The sequence below is a fragment of the Anastrepha obliqua genome, chromosome 5 (assembly GCF_027943255.1).
Source record: "Anastrepha obliqua isolate idAnaObli1 chromosome 5, idAnaObli1_1.0, whole genome shotgun sequence".
Lineage (NCBI taxonomy): Eukaryota > Metazoa > Arthropoda > Insecta > Diptera > Tephritidae > Anastrepha > Anastrepha obliqua.
In genome coordinates, this window is record NC_072896.1 from 129,159,043 (window position 1) to 129,186,706 (window position 27,664).

General features: G+C 34.6%; 1 protein-coding gene across 4 annotated transcripts in view; it reads right to left on the bottom strand.

Annotated features, from left to right (window-relative positions):
- The window catches only part of LOC129247036 (nuclear pore complex protein DDB_G0274915), an 85,326-nt gene that overhangs the window by 21,947 nt on the left and 35,715 nt on the right, over positions 1 to 27,664 (bottom strand). Inside the window, exon 2 of one of the 4 annotated variants that reach the window (XM_054885902.1) lies at positions 3,789 to 3,906. The exons of 2 other annotated variants lie outside the window; for them this stretch is intronic. The gene's annotated coding sequence lies outside the window, so the exon portion shown is untranslated. Of the gene's footprint in view, positions 1 to 3,788; positions 3,922 to 27,664 lie in introns of all 4 variants that reach the window. One more of the 4 variants, XM_054885901.1, reaches the window with a different exon arrangement.

Sequence of the window (27,664 nt, forward strand, 5' to 3'; positions counted from 1 at the left end):
CCCTGGGATGTGTTTGTACAATATGGATATCAAATGGAAGCTGTTGGTGAATGCTTTAGTACAAAGTATTTTTCATGCCGCTCCGTGACTTGGGTCTCGAGATATAGGTCAAAAGGTGGACCCGGGTAACATTTGGTTGTGTATGTACAATATGGGTATCAAATGAAAGCTGTTGATAAGTGCTTTAATACGGGGTAATTTCATACCTATTGATGACTAGGGTCTCGAAATATATGCCAAAACGTGGACCCGCCGTGTCTTTGCACCGAATTAAACCAAACTTACACACATTGTTAAGTAAGTATTGAAAATGGGTTTCGTAAAGTTTGGTTGTAATTCGGAACACCGGCAACGCGTACAGCGTTCTTTTGAACCAGCCATAATGACGTTTACTTTTTTAACGCTTGGGGTGGAACTGAACTGTCAAATTGACAGTGTGAGTTACAATGTGTCAATATTTCTTTCTGATTTGGACGCCATAAGGAGAAGACGTAAGTGCAAAGTGTAAAAATTTTTTGTGAATTTTTTTGGAGTGGATTTTGGAACAGTGAATAATTTCTTACAAAATTTGAGAATTTAATGTGAAATCCGAATGTTCAAATGAAATTATGTTTTGTGGATTTATTTTTTCGGTTCATATGCGATAAGCTACGATACACCATGAGTGAAAAAAATGGTAAAAAAAAATTAAAAAACAAAAGAAATTGTTAAATGATGCAAAAGAAGAGCACGAAATTTTCAGAAGAAAAGAGATGATTTAAGAAAATCGCAACAAAATAAAATAATCCTGACCATGTGGACTTGGGCTTTTAAACACATATGCATCGAAAATATAATCCACAAAATTGAAAAAAAACATGTTTTAAAATCTCAGAATACCATAATTACAATCATCTTTATTACAGTACAAATGCCAAGACAATCACGTAATCATATTGGTCGTTCGACAAATAATAATAGGCGGATGAGAAATGCCCGGAATAACGCGACATCAGAAGAACGTCAAGAACAAAATGAAGTAGTCAAACGATTGATGAATAATGTTATCCAAGCAACTATTTTAATTGGCAAATTCTAGAATGAAGTCGTTCTAATACCAATTGCCATTTGAATTCAAGTGTTTACAACTGCCCATTCGTTTAGCATTTGCAATAACTATCAATAAATCACAAGGGCAAACTTTAGAAATATGCGGGATGAATTTATAAGAACCAGTATTCACCCATGGTCAACTATACGTTGGCTGTTCACGTGTTGGGAAGCCAACAACATTATATATTTACTCAAAAACAAATAGAAAAACAAAAAATATTGCTTATGCCAAAGCGCTTGAATAAAGAATAAAGAAATAAATAATACGAAAACCATTATGAAATTATAGACAATGTTGCAAATGAAAGAGGAGGAATATTCTTCTTAGATGCACCAGGTGGGGCTGGAAAAACGTTTTTGTTGTCGTTAATTTTGGCCACCATTCGATGACAGAATAATATTGAATTGGCTTTGGCATCATCTGGACGGCGGTCGCACTGCACATTCTGCATTAAAGTTACCATTAAATATGAAAGTAAATGAAGAACCAACTTGCAACATTTCTAAAAATTCTGGAATGGGAAAGGTTTTACAAACATGTAAAATTATTGTATGGGATGAAAGTACGATGGCTCATAAAAAATCCAGTGATTTTTAAAGAACACTGAAAGATTTTCGAAATAACACAAACATATTTGGTGGTGCACTAATTCTATTGGCCGGTGATTTTCGACAAACTTTGCCTCTAATTCCCAATAAATCAATTGATTTAATCACTAATCTCGACGATGTAGTGAATTATCCAATTGAATTTTTGAATTCACTTAATTTGCCTGGCTTGCCACCACATCGTTTGCAATTGAAATTCGGCGCAGTGATCATTATGTTGCGAAATATCAATCAGCCGAAACTATGCAATGGGACAAGATTAGCAGTGAAACGGACAATGAACAATGTAATTGAAGCAACAATTTTGAAAGGCAAATTTAAAGGTGAAGATGTTTTGATTCCGCGCATTCCAATGATTTTAACAGATTTGCCTTTTGATTTTAAGCGACTTCAAATTCCCATTCGCCTTGCTTTTGCTATTACAATCAATAAGTCTCAAGGTCCAACACTTCAATTGTGTGGAATTGACCTAACTTACTTTATATTTATACACCGCATGAAAATAAAACCAAAAATTTTGTGTATCAGAAGGCTTTAGAATAAGTTGTTAGTTTACAATCATTAGAGTAAGTCACTAAAATAAATAAAACATTGTTATTAGAATAAGTCACAAAATAATGGCCGAGCATGAATTAAATGATGAAACAAGAAAAAAAACAAAGAACACTTTTCATTTATATTTTTCTTTCACCCAGCGAAGCGGGTGAAGGTCCGCTAGTATATGTATATGTACGTAAGTGCATATTGCAGGTTCTTTGAGAAATGTGAATCCTGAATGAAATCTTTGAAGGCAGGAATTCCATCGTTTAGTTTTTATTTTATAGTGTAAATTTTGTAGCCGTATAATGCGCTTGTATATTTTCTCCTGATAATATAGCATGTAAAAATGTCCACATTTAATGATTTTATATAAATATCAGTTAGTCGTAGGCCTCCTTAGTACACCGGTTTAACAGGGAAATGAAGGCGCATTGCATCGTTCGCATGCTGCTGACCTAAGCGTAGGTCGAAAAGCCATCCACAGTGGAAGTGGCGCAGATTGCCCGTAAAGCGAACGCAACCACTCGACCTGCCTCTGCTGCTTTCCACATGCTCTTGATAATAAACCTTAATGAAACGCTAATGCCGCGGTACATCATTACTGTTTGACTAGTTGACTTTTTAATCGATGTCTGGCCGGTTTGAAAGGCTGCATGGTCGCTGGTTGCTTCAAGTCTATGGTTGGTTAATTGGTTGATGATGTCAGCTGCGCTGCCCGCTGGCAGACATTGACAGTTGCTAATAGACACTGCTGCGATTATACCACTAGTTAATCCCGATTTCCAATGGCAAATTTGAACTGGTTTCAATGAATCAATGGAAAAATACTCCGAAATGACTTGCAACTTCCCTCCTTGCCTTTTCTGGTTATGTCATAATTGCCATCGTCAAAAAGGCACACGCCCAATCAAATGTACATATGTATGTAAAAATATATGTAAATCATCATTATAAAGTTAAATAGGTACATATTTATGTATGTCCTGTCACATTTTACTACCATAACAAGCAATGTCGATTAAGAAAGATATAGAAGCCAAGTTGTTTTTTCGTTGAAAATGTGCCTTCACATAGCACTTGTGCATGCGAACCTATATATTTATACATATAAATATATGTGCATATGTACTTTATGCATACCAGAATTATTTCACCCTATTGTCGGTCAAGGAATATAAAGTCATGGATAGATGTGCATCCATCGATACTCCACAAAATTAAAGCATTCGACAGTTAAGTTAGCATATTTCAAAGCGAATATGGCCATAGAAGCTATAACATAACAAACTTTTGCATTCGCATCCACAAGTGATATCACTTATTTAGCCCGATCTCCGACCTGTTTACTAGCAAAAAAATTAAGAAAACAAAGTAAAGAATAATCTGCCCCAATACACGTTTTTTGCTCTGGTTTATCCAGTTCAAAAACTAAAGGTGATAATAATTTGTAATCTATCATTGATTCGTCTCGTATTGGTTTCTGTTTGTAGAAAAGTGCATATGTGTAGGTATTATGTGGAAGTCCAAGTATAAAAATACATACATACCTATGTCTGGGCTCCGCAATGTCAATTTTTGAGGAGCAAATTGAACACCATCTCGTCTCATTATATTGGCCTTTTGCCATAGCGTGCATTTTTGTTGGTTTTCCCTCCCTTACTTTTGCTTTAAATATAATGGCTGTGCAGTTATTACTTTTTTGGTTTAATACTTTAATACAAGTAGCAAGCGAACCGGTACAGGTACATTCAGTGTAGTGTTCAACATGGCTCGATTTAGAACTTTCTATCTACCAACTATACATACACTAAAACACATTATTTAAGCAACAGGTTGGTTAGTGATTGGTGTTAGGTATTTCAATTAAAGTGCAGTGTACCGTTTGTTGCTTGCGGTGGCTGAACGTCGTATCGCTCCAGTACGTCGAGGTGAAATTAGTTTTGTTTTTACCATTTATTGCCTTTATTTACTCGTATTATTAGTATTTCCAAGCTTTTGCTGCATTCAGAGCATCTTATAAGTGAAAGAAGTGTAAGATTCCACAGGTTTTCAACAAAAATACAGAGGCGTACGAGTATACACATAAGAATATCCAGTTCTCTACGCTTGCATTGACACCTGTAATTTTCTTTTTTTCCCAAAAAATTTGTTTATATTATTTTTAATGCATAAGGAGAAATGTTTGCTTCTATATTCTTTTTCTTTCTATTAATTGCCAGATTAACCGTTTAAGTACTTTGACTGAGATCAACAATAAACAGTATTTTATCTGACTGCCTCACGCCACCACTGCCAAATGATTTAATTAATAAAGAGTCCATGTTTTACAATACTTAATCAATAACTTTGAAACAAGAAAATCAAGAAAGATTGCGCCTTCAATTACTTGGTTGAGAAGAGGAAGAGTCAGCGAAAGCAATGGAACCTTCTAAGCACAAGAAATTATACACACACACACAGTAACTGACGTTGAGTATAATGCCCAAACCGCTTCTTGAGGAAATATTTTGACGGTAGGAGGTTTAGTTCGGGTTAAATCTCCAAACTCAAATACCATGGAGAAGAGGGGAAATTTATTTCTACACGGATGGATCCAATCTAGAAAATAAAGCAGCAGGCGGCCGCCGTGGCCGAATGGGTTGGTGCGTGATTACCATTCGGAATTCACAGAGAGGTAGTTGGTTCGAATCTCGGTGAAAGCAAAATTAATAAAAACATTTTTCTAATAGCGGTCGCCCCTCGGCAGGCAATGGCAAACCTCCGAGTGTATTTCTGCCATGAAAAAGCTCCTCATAAAAATATCTGCCGTTCGGAGTCGGCTTGAAACTGTAGGTCCCTCCATTTGTGGAACAACATCAAGACGTACACCACAAATAGGAGGAGGAGCTCGGCCAAACACCTAACAGAAGTGTACGCGCCAATTATTTATTTTTTTTTTATAAAGTTTTTTCAAAATAATTAGGATTAGATTTATCTGACCGACTTCGGGACTACTCTTGCGTCTACCAAGCCGAAGTCCTAGCCATAAAGGAATAAACTGTGTACCTTAACCCACACGCCATGACAAAAACTACGATAAATATCTTTTCGGCCAGCCAGGTGGCCATCAAACCAATGAAGGCAGTTATACTAAGATCAAAAGTTGCTCAGGCTGCCAGGCCGTCTTCAAAGTTAGCCTTATATGGGTTCCGGGAGATAGATATATTGAAGCTAGCCAGAAGGGTACTAATGTTCCACTGACTGAGAACAGAGGCAATATTGGTATTTCTAGGGCAACTCGCAAATTAAGGAAAAAAATAATATTCTTCAGTAGGCCAATATGCCATAGAAAGAAGAAAATACGTGTTTTACACCCAGGCTAATTTGGCCGCAAATAGATAAGAAAAGATCAGAAGAATTGCTTAACTTTCTAGAGAGAACATTTCGAAGGTTAAAAAGACATAATATACTTATGTTAACTAGTGGTTCTTATTTCCAAAAATAGATGTAACTACAAACTCTGATTTGAAATATGCCATTTTCGAAATTCTACATTCAAAGAGCCTCCTGTTTAAGCTCGGTAGTGGGTGGAAGTGGCTCATCGTATTCGTTCAAACTATTAGTGAACTATCATAGCATTCATGTCTGTTGTGAGTTGTTTGTTGTTCTTTAGTTTCATTGCTAATTCAGAATTAATGTGCATCGCTCTATAAATTTGTTAGCAATTAAGCAGATTAGCGAGAAACACTCAACGGTCTTTTCATTACTAGTAGTTGCAGTGTTTTGAGTATCGCAGACGTTTATGCGTGGTTTGGTGAACGCAGCGAAGAATGAACGGTAGGTAGGTTCATGCGCAGTGACTTCTTTGCATTTGCGTGTTCGGGCTTAATGCATGGTAGGGTTTATTTAGCTCGTTTTGATAGGCCTGGATATACATATATGTACTTCCATATGTATATACTATGCACTTTTGTGTAAGTACGGCGGCTGCTGTAGCAGAATGGGTTGACGCGTGACTATCATTCGATAGGGCTCAGGTTCGAAACCCAGTGATGCCATGATGAAACAACAAATGATAGAAAAGGGGTTTTCTGGATCGCTTTATACCGAAACAACGCGAAATCAACGCTATAAAACCCGAAATGCAGAAAAAAGGTCGCAGTTTTTGATTGCTAATAAAGGTGGCCACTTGATTGATATTGTATTCAAAAAATAGTTTTAATAAATTGTAAATAACCAAACCAAATAAAAATACCTCACTTATAAAAATTAGTTGTTTTTTTTTCAAAGTTATTCAATTTTTTCATACCGACATAAAAGATTTTTTTTTTTTTTGCCTCCTATATTAATTACACCTGTCGTATGACACTAAGTAATTCTTTCTGCAGCTTGGATTTTATAACATTAATCATTATCAATATTACATTTGGGTTAAGTTTTTGTGTGAGTTTACAAGTGTATGTGCATAGCTTTAAATTATTCTAGTTATCAGCTGAGTTGGGGTTGGTCGTTTGAGCCGCCTAGAGTTTGCCCTTTCTGCTGTTGGGAGTTGTCGCATGTCATTATTGGAATGGTTCATTAAACGGACAATATGATTTGTGCTGCGTTTGCGGATGATTTCCGCTACTGTTTCGATGTTGAGATCGCGATGAATGTCTTCGTTTGGGATGTACCAAGGTGCATTGGTTATAGTTCTGAGTATTTTTGATTGTAGTCTTTGAATAATGTTAATGTTACTTTTGCTTGCAGTACCCCAGATTTCTATGCCGTATGCCCAGATTGGCACAATCACAGTTTTGTATATAAGTATTTTATTCAGCAATGACAGTTTCGAGCGCCTGCCAAGTAGCCAATATAGTTGTCGGAATCTGTTTTTTACCTCATTTCTTTTCATCGTAATATGTTCTTTCTAGAGAAGTTTGGAGTCAATAGTCATTCCAAGGTATCTTGCTTTCGTGTCTATTGGGATTTGTGAGTGGTTTATTGTCAGATTCTTGTGTCTTACTTTCTTGTTGGAATAAACTACATGAATTGTTTTGCCACTATTGATTTGTATACCCCAAGCATTAAACCATGTTAGTGTTTTGTTCAAAATTTGTTGTAACTTGTTTGTTGCTGCTTCTAAGGTTTTATGAGTTGCCAATAGGACAGTGTCATCTGCAAAAGTTGCTATCATGTCGATACTTGCAGGCAGGGGAATATCAGCTGTGTACAGCACATATAGTACAGGCCCTAGTACACTGCCCTGAGGTACACCGGCTTCCATGAGTTGAATATTAGAGTATTTGTCTCTATATTTCACATAAAAGAATCTGTTTGCTAAATAGCTTTTCATTAACAAATAGTAGTCGAGTGGAAGATACTGTTTAAGTTTAAATATTAAACCCTTGTGCCACACGCTGTCGAAAGCTTTCGCTACATCAAGATACACAGCAACACGTGTATTTCTTTTGTCAATTTCTGATAATATTTTATTTGTTACTCTTTGTACCTGTTCTATTGTTGAGTGTTTTCTACGAAATCCAAATTGGTGTGAGGGAAATAAGTTTCGCGCCTGTAGTATGGGGTCAAGGCGGTCAAGTATAAGCTTCTCAAAAAGTTTAGATAATGATGGTAATAAACTAATTGGTCTGTATGAAGAAGCTTCAGAGGCATCTTTATTAGGTTTGGGTATTGCGATGATTTCAGCAACCTTCCAAGGCAGTGGAAAATACTTCATTCGTAATGCTGAGTTAAATACATTTCTTAAGTACAGAGTTGCTTTGTCAGGTAACTCCTTTAGAATCCTTCCTGTGATTCCGTCATATCCTGGGGATTTATTTACGTCAATTTTTGTCTCAATTGCTATACGAATTTCTTTTGAAGTTATTTTCTTGATTGGTATATTTATGTTATTTGTGAGGTGGTCATGAAATTCAGAATTGTCAATGTCTTGGTTGTTATGTTGATTTGTAAATGTTTTTTTAAAATGATCAGCGAGTATTTTTGCTTTTTCTTTTGGTGTTTTCGCCCAAGAATTTGTACTTGTCCTTAGAGGGGGTTGGTGCATAACCGCGTTTTCGATTTTTTTGCAGGCCTTCCATAGTGTATAGTTTGTAGCTCTAGTAGCTCCCAGTGATGCGATATATTTTTCAGATTTTTCGTCCTTGTCCACTTTTAATATATCTTTAATTTCTTTTGCTGCTATATTCAGCCTTTTTTTGATATCTGGTGAGCGTGTAGATTGCCATTGTTGCCTTAGTTTTCGTTTTTCTCTGATTTTTTCCAAGATTTTATGGGGTAATTTGTGTTTGTTGTTACTCATCTTGATTATAGGTGTGGAAGTTGTTGTTGCATACACTATACTGTCATTGAAGTATGCGATTGCGGAGTCTATTTCTTTTTCGCTCTTTAGGGGGACTTTTATGTTAAGGCTTTGCTCCATAATTTCACGAAAATAGTTCCAGTTCGTATAATTATTGTAAAATTTATGTGTCTTGTAGTTTAGGATAGGACTGGTTTCATAGCTTAAGAATATTGGAGAATGGTCAGATGAGAGGTCAAAGCTTGGATTTATTTCCAGTTGCTCACTTTTAATATCTTTCGTAATATAAAAGTCAATTAAATCAGGTCGCTTCCGCATATCAGTTGGCCAGTAAGTTGGTTCTCCAGAGCTTAAAGTCACTTTTATTTTCTATTATTGCATCGTAAGGATTTTGTCCTTTCGTGTCTGTTATATGACATAAAAGATGGCGCACCCTGTACATTTCTTAATAACGAATTTGTTGTAACCCTGTGTATAAATAAATTTGAAGAAAATAGTGCTTTAGAAGAAAATATGAAACGGGAGTTACTTTCATTCACGAAATTGTCCTATGGTAAACATACATATATATATATGTAGATTATTTTCCGTTTAAACCGTACTCGGAGTAATAGGAATTTTGTATGAAGCACACGTTGGACCAAGTTCGATAACCAAACATTTATCAGTTTTGTCTGACGGCTTGTAGCGGTCAGTCATGTCAGTTCAGAAAGACAGAAAATTAAAATATTTGGCATGCCTTATTAATCACACTGTTATTTAATAAAAATTAATCACACCGTTATTTACGGCGGCCGTCGTAGCCGAATGGGTTGGTGCGTGACTACCATTCGGAATTCACAGAGAGAAGGTTGGTTCGAATATCGGTGAAACACCAAAATTAAGAAAAAAAATTTCTAATAGCGGTCGCCCCTCGGTAGGCAATGGCAAACCTCCGAGTGTATTTCTGCCATGAAAAAGATCCTCATAAAAATATCTGCAGTTCGAAGTCGGCTTGAAACTAAGACGCACACCACAAATAGGAGGAGGAGCTCGGCCAAACTCCCAAAAGGGTGTATATATATATATATTTAATAAAAAAAATAAATACCAGAAAAGCACCAAGTGGGTAAATAGTTGCCAAAGGAAAAATAGTTTTGATTGATAAACATTATAATACCGAAACCTTGAAAGCTCTCTTCTAAGGAAACTTCCAAAAATTGTTAAGGCCGCCTGCTATATGTGCATGCTGGTGTTAAACATGTGCCTTTTGTTATGAGCTAATATTTCGCTTTAGATACTGCAAATTTTTAACTACACTATCAGTCAAAATTCAATATGGTCGCTGGTTGTTAACTGACGAAAATAAATCGCCATACTCGCAAACCAATAAAATTTTAGCAAAACTGTCAAACTTGATCGATAATAAAGGAGGTACAGTAGTAGGCAATCCGCCAACAAAAAATGTGCGTAAGAGTGTCCCACCGTTTACTGAGAGCGAATTCATAAAAACATTTAGTTTAGTTTAGTTTTTGAAGAGCTTTTATAGTTATGCAATTTGGATTGAATGGTTACAATAGGAAAAATTGGTAACCGTTGTAATTGATGAAGGCAAGACATTGATTGGACATAAAAAGGGTGTGGTGGGTAGATTTGGAATTAAACTGAGAGGAATAAGTAACTTAACCTTACCTATGCTTCCAGACTCCACGATCCCAAATATATATTTTCTGCATCTTCCCCACCTGCATGTATACAATGAGGATGTTTTTGCATTACATATTTTATTTTAATGGAACTTGGGGAAATAATTTTTACATGTGTGAAATCGATTGCTGCAAACACTCGGGGGAAGTTGTTCCAACTTAAAAGAGCGTAACAGTGACTCTTGTAACTCTCTTTCCGTTTGAGGGAAATAAATGGTCTTTTAATTTGCGGCGAAACTACTGATATAACTCGTGGCACAGTATTTTTAGAAACAAATAAATCTCTTACTGTTGCTAACGACCTTCCTTTACCATAAGGGCGTATCGTAAACAAAAACATTTGTTTCTAAAATAAATGTAAATGTCAGTGAGCGGCGTTAAGTAAATTAGATTTACCATTAGGTTTGGTGCTTAATTTCAGTTTAAATAGAACCGAGCACATTTCAGTCGGTTTCTTTGCTAATACGGATCGGTTCGGGAAATCTTTTTCGCGATAAGTATAACTCGAAGAACTCTGACGAGATTTTATTTCATTTATTCGTCGCATTATAACAACCTTCCACATTTCATCATATTCTGGATCACTATCAAAATCCCAACCCCAAGCCGCTTCCATTTTTTCAGCTTAAATTAGAAGTTGTTTCTTGTTTTCTTATTTCATCTTTTCCAGAATAGTTTAGTCTTTCTTTCATACATATTTCTCTCCAGAAGAGTGACAGAGCAGTTCATAAATTCAGTACTAGAGCTGTACTGTCGCTAAGGTCAACGAAAGCAGATGCTCGTTCACACAACTCATCGCTTACGTTTTGCACTAAGAGTTGTTTTTAGTATTTTTTAATGAATTTTAATAAAATATTTTTTTATTTTAAATAAAATCCGATCCATTTTTGAAAGTATTATAAATGAAATTGTTACAGTATAAAATTAACACACCGTATAAAATTAACTCCAGCTCTTATTGAAAAACTTATTAGAATTTTTAACCAGATAAACTTAAAACTTGATTTACCTGAACTAATTTGAACAAACTGAGTATTTGAATAAAGTTTTCAAATTCGAAATGAAATAAAGTCATTATATGACATATTAAATTATGTTACCATATGTGTATATGTAACTATAAAAATGGAAAGCGTCAGTCGACACCCATAAAAAATGATTGCAATGAATAAACTCTGTAATTTATGATGTGCATAAATAGTCGCAAAAGTACCACTGCGGAGAAAAGAGCAACTCGAAAATTATACAAAAAACGGTTTAGCGTTCCTTCTTAAATGGTGTGTGCATATAAAATTTTACAACTTCATATTTGCATAATAACAGAGCGAGTTAGCGACGAAGTGTGCGCATGCGCAACGCCAGGATACTAAAATTGTGCAGCACCAAGATAAAATAAAGATGGTAAATAAAGAGTAAGAACTGAAAGAGTAAATTGCAATAACAAGTAACAAACTCGACGGATCAAAGCAATTCAATAAGAAAGCAAATACATAAAGCATTCGTTAACTCTCGAGGAAGTAAAAAACTTGGAGCATGCAAAAAAGGAGCAACAACTATTGTTGACTTTTGCAGGTAGCATTCATATTCAATCATATGTATGGGTTGTATGTTTACTTTATGTTTATGTGTTTGTAAGATAGTGATGCCAGATGGCGGATGCTTTTATATTAAATTTTGCGTAGGATGAACGTAATAGATAAACGCAAAAGATTGCACTTAAATTATATTACGAAGGCAATACATTGCATGCATAATCTATACCTCCGCCAAAGCTGCGTTGAGTATCGCGAACTATTTAAAAAAAACAACTTATGTTAAACTTATATTGTCCTTCTAATTTTCACTTTAATAATCTAATCTAATCTCAACTTTAATTGAATATGCAAGCTCCGGCTGCATAGAAAATTTTTAAACAAAGTCGCAACCTAAGTCGCATCGACTATTATGGTAAATATGGCGAGGTCAAAATGTCCATGCTTCTTTCTAATAATTTCAAATATTTCGTTCTATGCAAAATAACTTCTGCAATTGTGTAACAGATTATCAGCTGAGTATCAAGCAAGCCACAAGGTTTGCAATAATGCGGTAATTATTGCATAGTTCAAACGCGTATTTCCTTACGTTATCCAGCTCAGTATCGATTCCCACTGGAAGGATCTGGACTATTTTTATGGGTCCTAGCAGCCCTGATATAAAACTTCTGTTTTAGTTCACTGAGCGGAAAGTACAGACTCGGGCTCAATCATTAAAATAATTATTTGTGGATGTATTCTACACAACATTTGATGTTTGGAACCTGTCATCATTAAAGTGAAGGATCCGTAAATAATACACATTTTCAAGAAAATTATATATTGGTGTTTTTCAAGAGCTATCAATTAAAATGTTATCAATTAGCCGTAATGCTTTATACTTAATAGTGTTACAATTTTTAACAGAAATCCTCAATCACCATGAAATATATCTATGAAATAAAAGCTTTCCTAATTTAGTTCCCGTAACCTCTTGTTTATGTATACATTCAATTGCCACTGATGCCAGTTACAAAAGGCTGGGCTGCAAAACTACTCACAATGACGGAAAACAAAACGAACAGAACGGATCAGAAATTGAGCCAGATCTCTATCAGTGCTATATCGTTGTTGTTGCATTTGCGTGCATAATTTTTATCCGGCTATAACATCATCGGATATTTCATATTCTCAGTTCCTTTGTGTATTAAATGGTTTATATTCATTTCCAAATCTACATATTTACCTACATATGTATGTACATATATAGTAGTTATTTATATGCATGCTCGACCATTCAACAAAGAAAATTAAAGAATACAGCGGAGCTTCCTTAGAATTGATAATTAAAAAGTACGACAACTGGCAACTCTAGAACAGAAATATTTATGCGTTGAATGCAATACTAATACCCATGCATCTCGATGTTTACGTGAGTACCCGTCACGTTTTGCTGCTGAAACTGCTACGTGTCAATTGTTTTTGTTGCATTTGAAAAGTTCTTTTGTATGAAGCTCAGAAATCAATTTGTTTAGCAATTGCAAATAAATATCGATGCACATTCACACATTGACAAATGACTGCAAAGAATAACACTTTGAAAGCAGCGATGGCATTGCGGCGTCTCCAATGTCACCGATAACAATAAGCGCTAACAAATCACTGAAATCTGTGACAAATTTATGATTGCTTTGTATTCTCTGAAGTAGTTTTCGTCGTTGTAGCTGTGCCTTTTTCATACTTTTTGGGTTGAAGATGCAGAGTGGACCATTGGAGGTGCTTATGAAGATGGGCTAATGGCTAATGCTATTCCACGCTTTAAACTACTTGAGGATTGTCGATGACAAAACTTAAATTTGCACTTATTTACTTAGATTTATATAGATGTATTATTTATAATTGTTTGGCAAGTAATTAATCTTTGCTTTTGACTATTAATTTTTGCTTAAGACTATAATATATTACATATATTTTAACTTCCGCCATTATTTCGGAAAAATATTATCCGAATAATATCCAACCATTGGTGGAAAAACCGCATCTTTTTTAGTGAGGTTCTCTAATGTACATACATATTAAGTTTTTAATAGATTGTTTTGTTTGTTGCTGCCATTGGGCAAATTTTTACATTTAAATATTTAACTAACTTCACAAGCATTAGCCGATCATCCCCTCTTAGTAATGACTGGATTAGCATTTTATAAAAAGCATACTTCCAATTTGAAGTTTATAGAATAGCGACATTAATAAAAACACAACAAAGAATTTGATATCACTTAGCGGATTCATAAGTCTAGTTTAATAACACATTTTTACTTTAATTTTTTTTGGGTGTAAGCAATTCTACCAGGTTGTTCAATAAGTTTTGTGGTTCGATAAGAAAGGGCATTGCTAGTGGCCTAAATTTTTTTTGTTATGTTGGTACACTTTTAATTCGAATGTATGTGAAGTGTCATTTCAAACTGGTAATTCTTTTTTTGTTTACAAGCTATTTTGTATCGACGTGCCATAATATTTTCTACAATAGAAAAAATCAAGTATTCAAGTGATTGAATTTTTATTTTTGGAAGGTTTAAAAGCAAAGGAAATTTACGAACGAATGTGGAAAGTGTATAAGGACTTTTCGCCATCAATTAGTACAGGTCAAGGACGTCCAAAAACAGCAATAATAATAATCGTAGAAAAAATAAATGGATTTTGTGCGTTTATTCATCACTACGATGCGACTTGGGTCTATCATTATGATTCTAAATCAAAACAGGAGGCTAAAGAGTAGTGTGAATCTGGCTCTTCGGTTCCGAAACGAGTATGTGTCGAGAAATCGGCCAAGAAGTTGTTAGCATCAGTTGGCATATCAGGGATGCGAAAGGAATTAGATTTGTGGAATACTTGCAAACTGGTAAAACAATAAGCTCTGAATATTATTGTAACCTTTTAGACCAACTGAGGAAAAAATTCGAGAAAAAAGACCCAGTTTGCAAAAGAAAAAAAATATTCTTCGTCAGGACAATGCACCGTGCCACAAGAGCATTTTGACAATGGCTAAAATCCATGAATTAAATTTCGATTTGTTGGAGTATCCACCGTATTCACCAAATTCGGTCCCTAGCGACTTTCATCTGTTTTCAGACCTAAAAAAATGCATGCGTGGAAAGCGTTTTCCATCAAATGATAAGGACGTAACAGCTGTGGAAGAGTATTTTGCAGCCCTTCTAGATTGTCACTTCAGGGGTGGAATTCATAAATTGGAATCTCATTGGAACAAGTGTATTGATGCTCAGGGAGACTATACTGAATAATAACGTGCATTTCAAACCATAAAATTGTGTTTTTCTTATCGAGCCGCAAAACTTATTGAACAACCTAGTATATTCAATTAAAAATTTAACTGCTTAATTTCAAATCAAGACAGTAGCAGATTTGTAAACACTTACTGAAAAATAATGTTATAGATACGTTTTCGTTACTTTTTTGGGATTAATTACATACAAATTACTAAAAAAGAATATTGCCCAGGCCTCGAACATTTAAATTTGGTTATTTTTAATGTACGCCCTATGTGTGACAAAAATCGAATGCGAAGCTAAATGGCAGTAATACCAAATACCAAACAGAAGTCATTATTGACACCAAAGTTTTGAAAACAATTCCATTTTTTCTTATTTTTAAGTTATTTCCACCTTCAACCAAAACTAAAGTTCTTGCTTCTTGAAATTATACGGCATTTTTCAACAATCTTCTTAACACGCATCGTTAGCAAAAGCTAGCTAAAGGGTCGTTCGTTTATCAATTTGACACCCCATTAATACCAATCCAGAGATCCAGGTATCCGTTCTTTTTAAGTACCCAAAATCTTGGGCTAGTTAGGACTTGATAGGTCAATTATTATTTTTTTGCAAGTATATTATAGGTCCCAGGGATATTTATTCGGGTGAATAATTTGGATTCGTACCGCCTTGCCTTGGAATGGCACTTGTAATAATATTAGTTAAGGAATAGACGATTTTGCGTAAAATGACGCAACATTGAAACTAAATGAAATTTACAATATACTCGTAAATATAAAAACTCTTCTTGAAAAATGTATACCCGACTAAGAAATAGCTAAAGCTAACGGAACATGATAAAAATAGTGTTCATCGAAGGCTTAGACCTAACGATTGATAGTTACGTCGGCAGCCAAAACAACCTACAACCTAACCTAATCTAGCTCACACTCAACCGGCTATGTGGCCCGCCATTTATTTGCAAAAGTACAACAATAAAAATGTGCTTTCGAGTGAATACTCCATAGTTATTTGACTTTGAGTTGTGGCAGTTTTGAAATTAATGTTCAATATGTATACCTGCACGTCCAACTCCCCCTTGTAAACATTCAATGATCGCATGTTAAGGTTTAAAAGTTCAGAACCTTTATACGCTGCAACTCTTATCACTACATTCCAATCAAAAGCACTATTGCATAGAGCGTTAAAATTATCTGCCACAAAATGTTGGTGTATTGACTTATTGCTGCTGTCATCTATGTTAGTAGCTGCTATGTGCATGATTGAAATAACCGAAGTACTCTGAATATTCACATTAGACAAAAAAGAGAGAACATGAGTGATGGACCACATATGGTTGTATATATAAGCACATATTCATAAACTAATATGCACAGGTTTAAAATACATACGCAAATAAAATAAATATTTAAAGATGGAATGTTTATGTGTGTTTACTTGATATAATTATAAAAAAATAATCGTACACACATACTCTAGAAGTTGGAGCACTGGACGTATATTCACTGCGGTCCCGCTATTGGTAACTTATTGCCTGTTTCCAATTTCGCTGCAAACAAGTGCTCTCTTTTATTTGTGTATTCTAAAAATTGTTTTACAATTTTATCATGAATTCTCACCCCTTTTTGGGTGTATGACTGAGCTCTTACTCCTATTTGTGGCGTGCGACTTGATGTTGTTCCAAAATGAAGGGATATTTTTTATGAGGAGATTTTTCCTTAGCAGAAATACACTCGGGGGCTTGCCATTGCCTACCGAGGGGCGGTCGCTATTAGAAAAAATTGTTTCTATCATTTTGGTGTTCCATGCACGTAGATTCGAGCCTACACACTCCCAAATGTTGGTCATGTACCACCCATTTACCTACGGCGGCCGCTGTAGTTCATCAAAATAATTAGAAGGTACAAAGTAAACAGGGGTTTTTAAAAATATAATACGTTTTCTTAGTAAAGCACGAGCATTATAAAGGTACATTTTTCAATTACATATTATCAAAATATCATGAAGGATATCACTTTATTATAATACAGAATATTTTCTACTTTTTGAATACGATAAATCGGCATAAAACAGTACCTCCACTTGTAGGAGAACATCAAGACGCACACCACAAAATGGATGGGAAGCGCATCCAAACACCTAACGAAGTATGTACGCGCCAAATAATATATACATATGATTGGGTGAAATTTACCCCAATGTTTAGCTCGCCTGCTTTTTTCATATATCTACAGTCAACGTCAAACGAAAGTTTACCCATATATTGACAAGACTAGGACACTATCACCCACTTCTAGACCACATTGCCATTAATGCTCTAAAAGAAAAGCACTCCTTATAAAAATGGAATTAAAAAAGATAAAAATATACTTTGACAAAACTAAGCTAAATATTATTGTATATTATAGTTTATATACGTATATACTGTCAGCGTCAGAGGAAAGTGTACATCACATATTGATAAGTTTTGCCTATTTATTTATTTATTTTTAAATTTTAATTAATTTTATACAAAAATATAGTTAATACTACTACAAAAACCATATTATGCAACTTACTAACAAACTAATAAAAATAAAATTTAGTTTATAAAGTTTTCTAAAATTCAGATAGTTTTCCGATATATATACAATATATATATTTTTTTTTTTTGAGAACGCAAAGCCTATTTTTGGTAAAAATTGTCTTTATGTGAATTAAATCCAAATAGTTATTACAGTATCTGATATGTTTAAATAAATTAAATTCAGCAATTCATTTCAAATTTATTTTATCTAAATACCAAATACAAAAAAAGGTGTAAATAAAAACTTTAACTCTTTTTTTGGAAAAAAGTGTATGAATTGGGGTGTCGTTTAAGCAAAAAAAGGTGTATCTCCGAAGGTTAATACCTTTGAAGGATATTGCCCAGTATTCCAGTAAAACGATTAGCACAATATCTGGGATCGTAAAGCGCGTTATGTCAATTTTACAATTGTAATAAAGAAATAAAGTTTCATTCATTTCGAAACCTGATAATTCCTTAAAAAACGAGACGCAGAGATGCTCTTGGCATTCAAGCATTTCATGACAGACATTTTATTATAGTGCAAACACTTCATTCTCATTTTTATACCTTCCATAATTCCAAATTTCTTTCATAACCAGATATAACAAAAAGGGTTGCACATTTAATCTTTCTAATTTATTACCATTTCCTATATTAACTATTGGAAAGTGGGCGCATTGGAGGACAATTGACACTTCTTGTGATATTCATTAGTTCTTATTACGGAACACAGGATAGCCTTGGTCCTAAATTCACTAAGAGCGCACCAATTCGGTTTTAGTGCATTTCCCTGTAGGTAAGTGTCAATGCTGCAAAAACAACTATACATATATACATTCGTGTATGCATATACATATACATATGTATGCAAAACGAACGACTAATCGAACGAAAGAGGAGCGATGATCGCGGAGCGTTAAAACGTCAGAAGCCATCTACGTCGCAGCCATTTGATAAAGCCAACATATGCACATAACAGTGTTTAATGATACTAGTGTTACAGTCACACCGTAAATATAAATTTCGGTTCCTACAACGAAATATTTGGTTAAAAGTGTTATAATTTACCTTTAATATATATGCCCACTAGTGCATTTATGACATATTATGATAGTAACACAAAGCTAGACATAATATTAGGTACATCATAATATACAGAATGGCGAGAGAAACCGGGATAACCATATATTTACATTACATACAAACGTACATTTCGGAAACCGCGGATTAAAAAAAAAACTGTTTTTTGGAGGTGTTTTGTTTGTGTCCATATTTTTAACATGTCTTAATCGTTCTTCAATTGCTACAAGGCGGGCAAAATTAATATGCATGATTTTTTGCAAATGGAGTCGCACGGCAATCATGTTTGACAATTGTGTATTAGACAGCTCCTTTATATAAACAGACAAGGAATGTTGTTTTTTATTTAGTAAAAAAGTTATTCAAAAACTAAATTAGATGATTAGTTTTGCGATCCCTTGTACTTAAATACATAGATATGTGTGATATGTTTCGGGGCTTAAGCTCGATGACATCTTTGGTGTAATTTAAAGCTAGGTCTTCGGTGATTTCAACTTCGATTGTTGTTGACAATGAGCTGAGTTCATTATTTTGGTCGGTCTTTTGTTTTGATCAATATGGCACCCTTTCGCACTCCCCGTTTAGATGGAAGTAGAAAGAATGGAGGGCTTAAGCAGCTCTTCCTCCACAAAGTACTTTAATAGGAAAATATATAGTATAAAACTTAAACTTTTGTAATAACTTCAATCGTTTCCGATTGTAGAAATCAAAGTTGCATTTCCTTTGAAGAATATTTATAGTATTTATTTTCAAAGTTGACTTCTGCAAGCCATTCCATTTTTTTCAGAAGTCATGATATCTGATTAAGTGTTTTTCCTATTTTCAGTTTGCCAATTTTTTCATGGTTCTACTTTCAAGTTTTTTGAAAGATTTTTCAGATTTAAATTTGTACTTTAATTAACTTTTTCGAACCACTGTAATTAGATACTCGTATGTATAAGTAAACATAGGTAACATTGTCGTTGAAGCTCGTCGGTGACTGGATCGTACAGCGGACGTTTAACTAGCCTAAAGCAACAAGCGAAGCCAGCAAAGGTAGAGTAAGCACGCTTGGCGCGAGTAACGGCCGACACAGAGCCGTCATCAAATCAATCTTGTGGGCGCCGAAAGGGTGATCAAGCGAATGCATTCACGCACACGTCTAAATATATGGGAGTGCATATGATTTTGTTGTATTTTTCACAATATGCCTTTGACTCAATATACTAAATACGCGTATTTCCACAAAACTTTGGTCAAGAGAATTTCGATTCGACCGAAACGACTGGGATAGGTGACTCCGTGTAATTAAATATGTTTGTTTGGATTGCAATGTGAATGGAATGTTTTCTTGATTTCTCATTTCGCATTAAACTATTAACATATAAAAATAGCACTGTACTAATATACATACATAAGTAATTTATCGTACGGAATATGGTTTGGATAATGTACTATAATTCATACATACGTGCATACATACATCTTTATTCTGAGTATGTGCATGTATCGGAAAACTAAAACTTTTATCCGCAGTGTCAAGCTGCTACTCGTATTTATATTGATTTATCAGTTAAACATTTACATACATACAGCTTCGTGATTGTGTTTCTATGAATTTCATTAAATAACACTGTGCGACAGTGATATTATACTTTTATGGAGACCTAGTACAACTTGTAGGTATAGTAAAACTAAGAAAAATGGTATAGGAGAAATTTCCAATACACCCCCAAAATCTCATTTTATGGCCATAAAACCGTTTTTCAGTAGGTTGATGTGAACAATCACTCCTAACTTCGCCAATTTCTATCCGATTTCGAATTTGTTTTTTTAGTTCGAAAGAACAAAAACAAGCCTTTGACAGTGTGTTGACAATTTTTCTATAATGACAACTGACGATACTGTAGACGGAAGTATTTGGAATTTTTTTATTTTTTCTCTATTTTTTCAACTTTGACATAATTTTTACGATATTATCCGATATTGAGGATTTTTTTAGTACACTATTGTTATATATTAGTAAATTTAATTTTGCGTCGAATGAGCTATATTTGACTGTAATAGAATTAAAATTAATAGAGTTGTGTGGGTTTTAAGATTTTTTTTTTTTTTTTACTAATTTGGTATGTAGGTATAACTTACGCTAAATGGGAATAAGGACGTGTTTTGATGCGTTATTATAGATACGTAATATTTATTGGAGTATATATGTATACATAAGAGTACACTGTACTGCATACAACAGGACTGGTTAGAACTTACGAAAATATCTTACATATTATAGAACATTTTTTTTTGAATAGAAATATGAAAAAGCTCCCAAGTGTACCAAAGTTCAAACTGTACATTGATTAACAAAAGAAGTTTGTTATTATAATTTAACCTTATTGAAACGTCAAAGTTTTATTGTTTTGCTTCAATTTGTGAGAAAGAAATGTGCGATAATCGCAATAAGTTTCGTTTCATATGTGGTTTATGGATCAAAAGCATTGTTTGAAGTTACAGAGTAATAAAGCTCTGGTTGATGGCTAGAAAAGTCGAATTTCTTTATATTCTCCGATGATGTGGCATCATCAGCCTTATCATAAACCAGATGATTGTTATTTTTGTAAAACGGACGTAAACGGTCATCATTATAAAACTCGAATGATGATGATCGAATTTCTTACAGGGAAATATTCAAAACTGATGAAGAGAATGACAAATGTACCGTACCATACTAAACTCCAAAGGACCGTTTCCAATGCATTTTTAAGTTTGGAACCAGTTCCGTTGTGTACTGCACCGTACCGCACCGTACCATACCGTACAGTGCTGCACTGCACATTACTCCAATAAATATTATGTGTTTATAATGACACTTGTTATCATTTTCATGCTTCGAAACGCGCCCTTATTCTCATTTAGCGTAAGTTATACCTACATACCAAATTATTAAAAATAAAATAAAATCTTAAAACCCACACAACTCTATTAATTTTAATTCAATTACAGTCAAATATAGCTCATTCGACGAAAAACAACAAATTCAAATCGGATGGAAATTGGTGAAGTTAGGAGTGATTGTTCACATCAACCTACTGAAAAACGGTTTTATGGCCATAAAATGAGATTTTGGGGGTGTATTGGAAATTTCTCCTATACCATTTTTTTAGATTTTCTATAGCCACAAGTTGTGCTAGGTCACCATAAAAGTATATTTAATTTTTTTTTTGTCACACAGTGTAATTAAGTGAACGAGCAAATGTTATACAAATATGTAAGTACCTACGTAAATGTATGCATTTGACTCACTTGCTGCACACTTATGTATGTCAAGTCATATACATTTTTATAACATGCATAAGTAAGTATGTAAAATTTGCAGAACCCGTCGGTGCGAATTCAAGACTCAAAAATGCGCATGAGCACCAGCTTTTCAACCAACCTAAGTCACCAACAACTCTCAACTAGTCTAGCCGTCTGATTGGTTGGCTGGTTGTTGACTAGTAGTTAACGATGGTTGGCTGTTGTCCGACGCCATAAGCAGGTATTGAATGCCGCAATTCACGCACGTCATTGACCATCTAATACCGTCATCAACTAAACAAACCAGCAAATAAACAAACTGCCAAGTCCAAGACCAAAATCACTCAGCACAAGGTCTTTGTTTTTGATTACATACTTACCAAAGCTTGACTCTCAAGATCAGCAACGAATCATGAACAAACCATAAGAATAATTAATAGTAACGATAATAAAAGTACTGATAATCTAAGCTGGTGTTACGATAGGCCTTTTAACAGTAGAAATGTGATAGAGAGGGTTTTAAGTGAGTAGACTGTGGGGCTTCTTATCAGAATTGAAAACATTATATATATATTGTCATTATGTTGCAAAATGCAACCGACGAAGCTGAACGGGTTGGTGCGTGACTACCATTCGGAAGTACGCCATGAAAATCTCCTCATAAAAAATTTCTGCCGTTCGGAGTCGGCTTGAAACTGTAGGTACCTGCAAATACCAAAAACGGGTGTATATATACATTTATATATACATATATATATATATATGATGCCAAATAGCCGCCCCAAACCAATTTTGGAAATCGGCTTTTATAAAAACTTCCTTGATAGCGAAAATTTTTTTCGTACAGTGTAAGATCTGGAGCAATAAACAAATATTTTTATATTCCGAGTACTGTTGCTTTTGGAAGTAAAAAAAACTAAAGTATAAAAACTATTCGGCTTTGAACGAAAAACGCGGGTAGCGAATTATTTATAACAAATAAAGTTTACACTCAATAATAAAAAGGCTACGTACATTTACAATATAAATTGTAAACCAAATAAAATATAATTGTAAACCAACTAATTGGAAAAAATGGGTTTCGCGTAAAAGTCTTTAAAATTATACGGCCAACTATGAGCTCTGTAAAACCAATCTGAAATTGACCCAAAAAAATACTAAGCTATTGCTGAAGTCAAAAAAAAAAAAATTTCAAATTCCGACCGTAGTTATATTTCTAATAACTCATAATTTTGTCGTACTCAATGTAGAATCTGGTAAAAAAATAACCATTTTAAAACCCTGAGAACCTTACAAAATTAAAGAAAGTGCCAGTTTATTATCAAATTACGAACCAGCGGTCGCGTGGTTAGCATTGCTCTATATGGGCTATACTTCTAGTATACTTTTTGCAGCGCAACCACCTTAGTTAAGCTCACAGCAGTAATAAAAATCGAAACTTTAAACTCTTCTGGTACGTGGGTTCTTTAAAAATTGCCGTCTACTACGTTCTACGACAATTTTTACATGAATACCAATTTCACGGCAAATTTGAAGTTCGAAAAACATATTGCAAGCAATCACGTTTCATACTTGAATCACCTCACCAATTTTAAATTTATACAAGCTTTGGTTCTGCCAGATACTTTTACGAATACATATTCGTAAATGGTCGGGAATATTTAATTTGAATGTGCCTCAATTGGAATTCAAACACGAGTTTCTTCTTCTTGAGACAATATGTTATGCATATATACGTGCATACATATATTTATTTATATTATATAGGAGAAAATTACGAAGATCACACGACGGTAAATCAATACACACATACTTTGTGCTTATGAGTCGTCAGAATGGAATGGAAGTTAGCAGTCCCTGTTAATTCACCAGACGAATCTTAATTGGCAACTGCGTATATGTAGGTGTGATAAAGTACTTATATACCTACATACACACATATGCATATGGTAAGTACATGCATAAGTAAGTATGCATTACGCATGGCTTATCCGAATAATATTTGATACAAATAGCTCACACGATTTTACATTACATAAGAGAGATTGTTTATTTTTGGTCTTATAAAGCTATTCCGAAGGCGACTACGCTCCACCCTTGATTTGAATTTAGAATGAACCCTCGTTAGCTTTTCAGAGGCAAGATTTTGCATTTATTTTTGTTTTTAGTCTAGGCAATTTAGTTTTAGCTGCGTGGCGTTTTATAAACATTTCTACTTACATCATTAATTTGCGTAAAATTAATACTTTTAATACAAGTTTTTTTTTTACATGAAGTTTTGTACAGGGCGGCCCATATTGTTTTTTTTTTTAATCTTCATTATTTTGGCAGTGGCAGCTCTCTCCCACTAGAAATCTTTTCTCAAAGTCAGTATCATATTTACGTGGAACGTAATAAATCGGTTTAAACTTGAACAAAGTTGAAAAATGTTGCAAACTAAGGGGTTTCCAATAACAGGTGTTATCTATCGCTGTCGATAGATGATTAACGACTTTTTATGGCCGGAATTGGATGGTATTGATCTGGACAACGTCTATTTTCAGATCACACAAGCAACGCGCCACACAAGCAACGAAACCATTGATCTTTTACGGGAAAAGTTTCCGGACCATGTTATCTCTGGAAGAGGTGATCACAATTTGCCACCGAGATCTTGTGATTTAACACCTTGTGACTTTTTTCTTTGGGGCCACGTGAAAGAGAAGGTCTACGCTAACAACCCAGGATCGATTTAAGACGTCAAAGATGGAATTCGTGAGGCTATCGAGGACATAGGGCAGCCATTTTGCAATTCGGTTATGGAAAATTTCATGAAAAGGATATTGCTTTGTACGCGTTGTCGTGGTGGCCACTTGCCTGATGTTATTTTCCACTATTAACGGCATACCTTCCTCTTTATAATGGAATAAACATCCGATCATTTATATTAAAAAATAGCATTTTTCTTTGAATATCAAAATCACACCTCTTATTAAAAAACCCTATATTTCCAAAGTCTATATTGTGTAGCCCGAACCATGCGTTTATTAAAGAAGAAGAAAAATCATATTTTCTTACGAAGCACATTTCCATCTCGGCGGCTATGTCAACAAGCAAAACTGCCGCGCGTGACAGAGTGACAGTTTGGTTCGGAATTTTACTGCTGTTATTTCGTTCAACGGTGAGCACTACAGAGGCATGATAACAGATTTTTGTTGCCGAAATTTGAAGACATGGACTCAGAAGATATTTGATCTTTGCAGAATGGTGCACCATGCCACACAGCTCATGATACAATTTCCTTTGTCGCGCCAAGTTTTATAGACGTGTTATCAGCCGCCTCGGCGATGTCAATTGGCCACTTCCGAGCAGTGATTTGACGCCAATAGACCTTTTTGGTGGATGCCTTGAAGAATATCGAGCAAGCCATTTGTGAGATAGAACCAGAAACCGTTACCAAGGCCTTGGAAAACTGAACTAGCAGGATGGACTATTGTGAAACTAACCCAGCCAGTTCCATGAATGAAATCGTATTTTATAAATAAGGCTAATATTTGCTCACAAACCAATGATATACTGGAAATAATTTATTTTTAAAAAGAGAAACTAAATAATATAACATTACTGCAGATCCACTTTTTTCGATATCGTCAGATTCTACATAACATTGCAAGTCCACTAGAGCATAGCTCTGAAGTAAATGTTGAGTCCCACAATTTTTTAAAGAAGCTACACTTGTCTTCACATAATTAACCCGCTTCATCCTTACATCCTTTTCATGCAACCCTTTTTTCGTAATTCTGAAAATATAGTGGAAAATGGGCGCTGCCACGCTTACTTTTGGGTAAATGCGTGCACCTCGATAACGACAGAGTTCACGGCTGTCTACTCATAGCAATATACTAGAAAATAGTCACCTCAGCCCATATTTTATCCAAGACGAACAGGGAAATTGTATGAACAAGACAATATTTAAAGACAAGACAAGACAATAAAAAAAAGTTTTTCTTCATTTTGGTGTTTCACAGAGATTCCAACCTACTACCTCTCTGAATTCCGAATGGTAGTCACGCACCAACCCATTCGGTTACGGTGGCCGCTTTATTTCAATTTAAAATCCGATACCTCACTCTTTATGCATGCATAATTTAATATAAAATAAACTTTAGAGATAAATATAGGAATTAACAACAAAGCCTAAATCCTTAATTTTGTTAGTAAACATCAGGCAGCTATTACCGACAAACTACTTTAGAATATCTTCTACATGCACTAAACTGTTACTAATAACTAAGATAAACTGAGATCCAACGTTGGCAGGCTTCAAAATTGGTTAACGAGAATTGGAGACAAGTCCGAATACAAACGCGTGGTGACGGCGCCTTCTCCGAAAGTGAAGATGATAAAGTTATACTACTTCTTGAGACACACTTTTCAGACTCCTCTCCGATGGTAGCGACAGGTAGGGACAGGAAAAATGTATATTAAAGCCCTGGGAAGAGCTAACAAGAAAGGATTATTGTCAATGAAATATTCACTACACTAAAATTAAAGTACGCGATAAACAGCCTTCCTGGCGGACTACCCAACTATAGTTCCGAAACCATTTTGTGTAACAGCTCTCTCGTATTCAGGAATTAGAAATACAAAGAATATTATTCTAAATAGAATTGAATAGAATAGAATAGAATGTATAAAATTAAATAAAAATAAATTTAGAATCATCACAAGAATTCTAACAGGGCATTGTAGATTATCATCTTACGAGTACTAACATGGAAATATACTCCAATGGAACTTACAAGTTCTGTAGGGACGAAGATGAAACCACTTTGGTGGCCTCGTGCCGAGCACCGACAAATAAAAATTAGGACAATACTAAAATTTATTTAGGGAATTTGGCTCAGAGAAATACTCTGAATCCACGAAGGAAGCACAATAGATATGTTAGGTCGCGGTGCTAAATCCCTTCACACTAACAATAATATTATATTAATTTTACAACGGGGTGTCATGGCAAAACTATATGCCATTTTCCAATTGAAAACCGGGATATTTGGTGGCTTATTTTCGTGTGTATTTTACATGGGCCATTGCTTGAATTTTCTGCACAAGAATAAATTATATTAGACAGTTTTTTTTTAAATTTGTATTTGGTTATTAGCAACCCACTGTACTCATAATGGCACTTCAAACTCTTGACTTTTGCTTGATAGTACGTCTGTAAGTGCTTGAATTAGTTGAAAGTTGTGCACTTTGGTATGCTTGTACAAAATGCTCTATTGTAAATACATATGTGCATATCTACATACACACGTATAAATTTCAATGTTTTGCTTCGACTTATAAATCATAGGCAATATATTTATTTTCAAAGGTACAGTTTTAAATGTTGAAAGAAAATTCCAATGAAAAAATAAAAACAGCAAACCACCGTTTTTTATCTCAACTTAATATTATCAGGTCTGTCCATAAGTTCGTGTGTTTTTCAAAGGTGGTTTTAAAATTAATAAAAAAGATGTTTAAAGTATTTATTAATCAATAATATATGTTCCTTCATTATTTACAATGTCTTCCCAACGTTTAGGCAAATTTTAAATTCCCTGATCAAAAAATTGTTTGTCCTTGGGGCCAAAATACGCTTCGATATCCCTTTTTATAGCTTCTTTTGAGGAGTAGTTCCACGGAAAATGTGATAATCACAAGGTGCAATAGGTATGATGCGGAGAGTATGGTGGATGCGGCATTAGCTCCCATCCGAGCTCGTTCAGCTTGCCTAA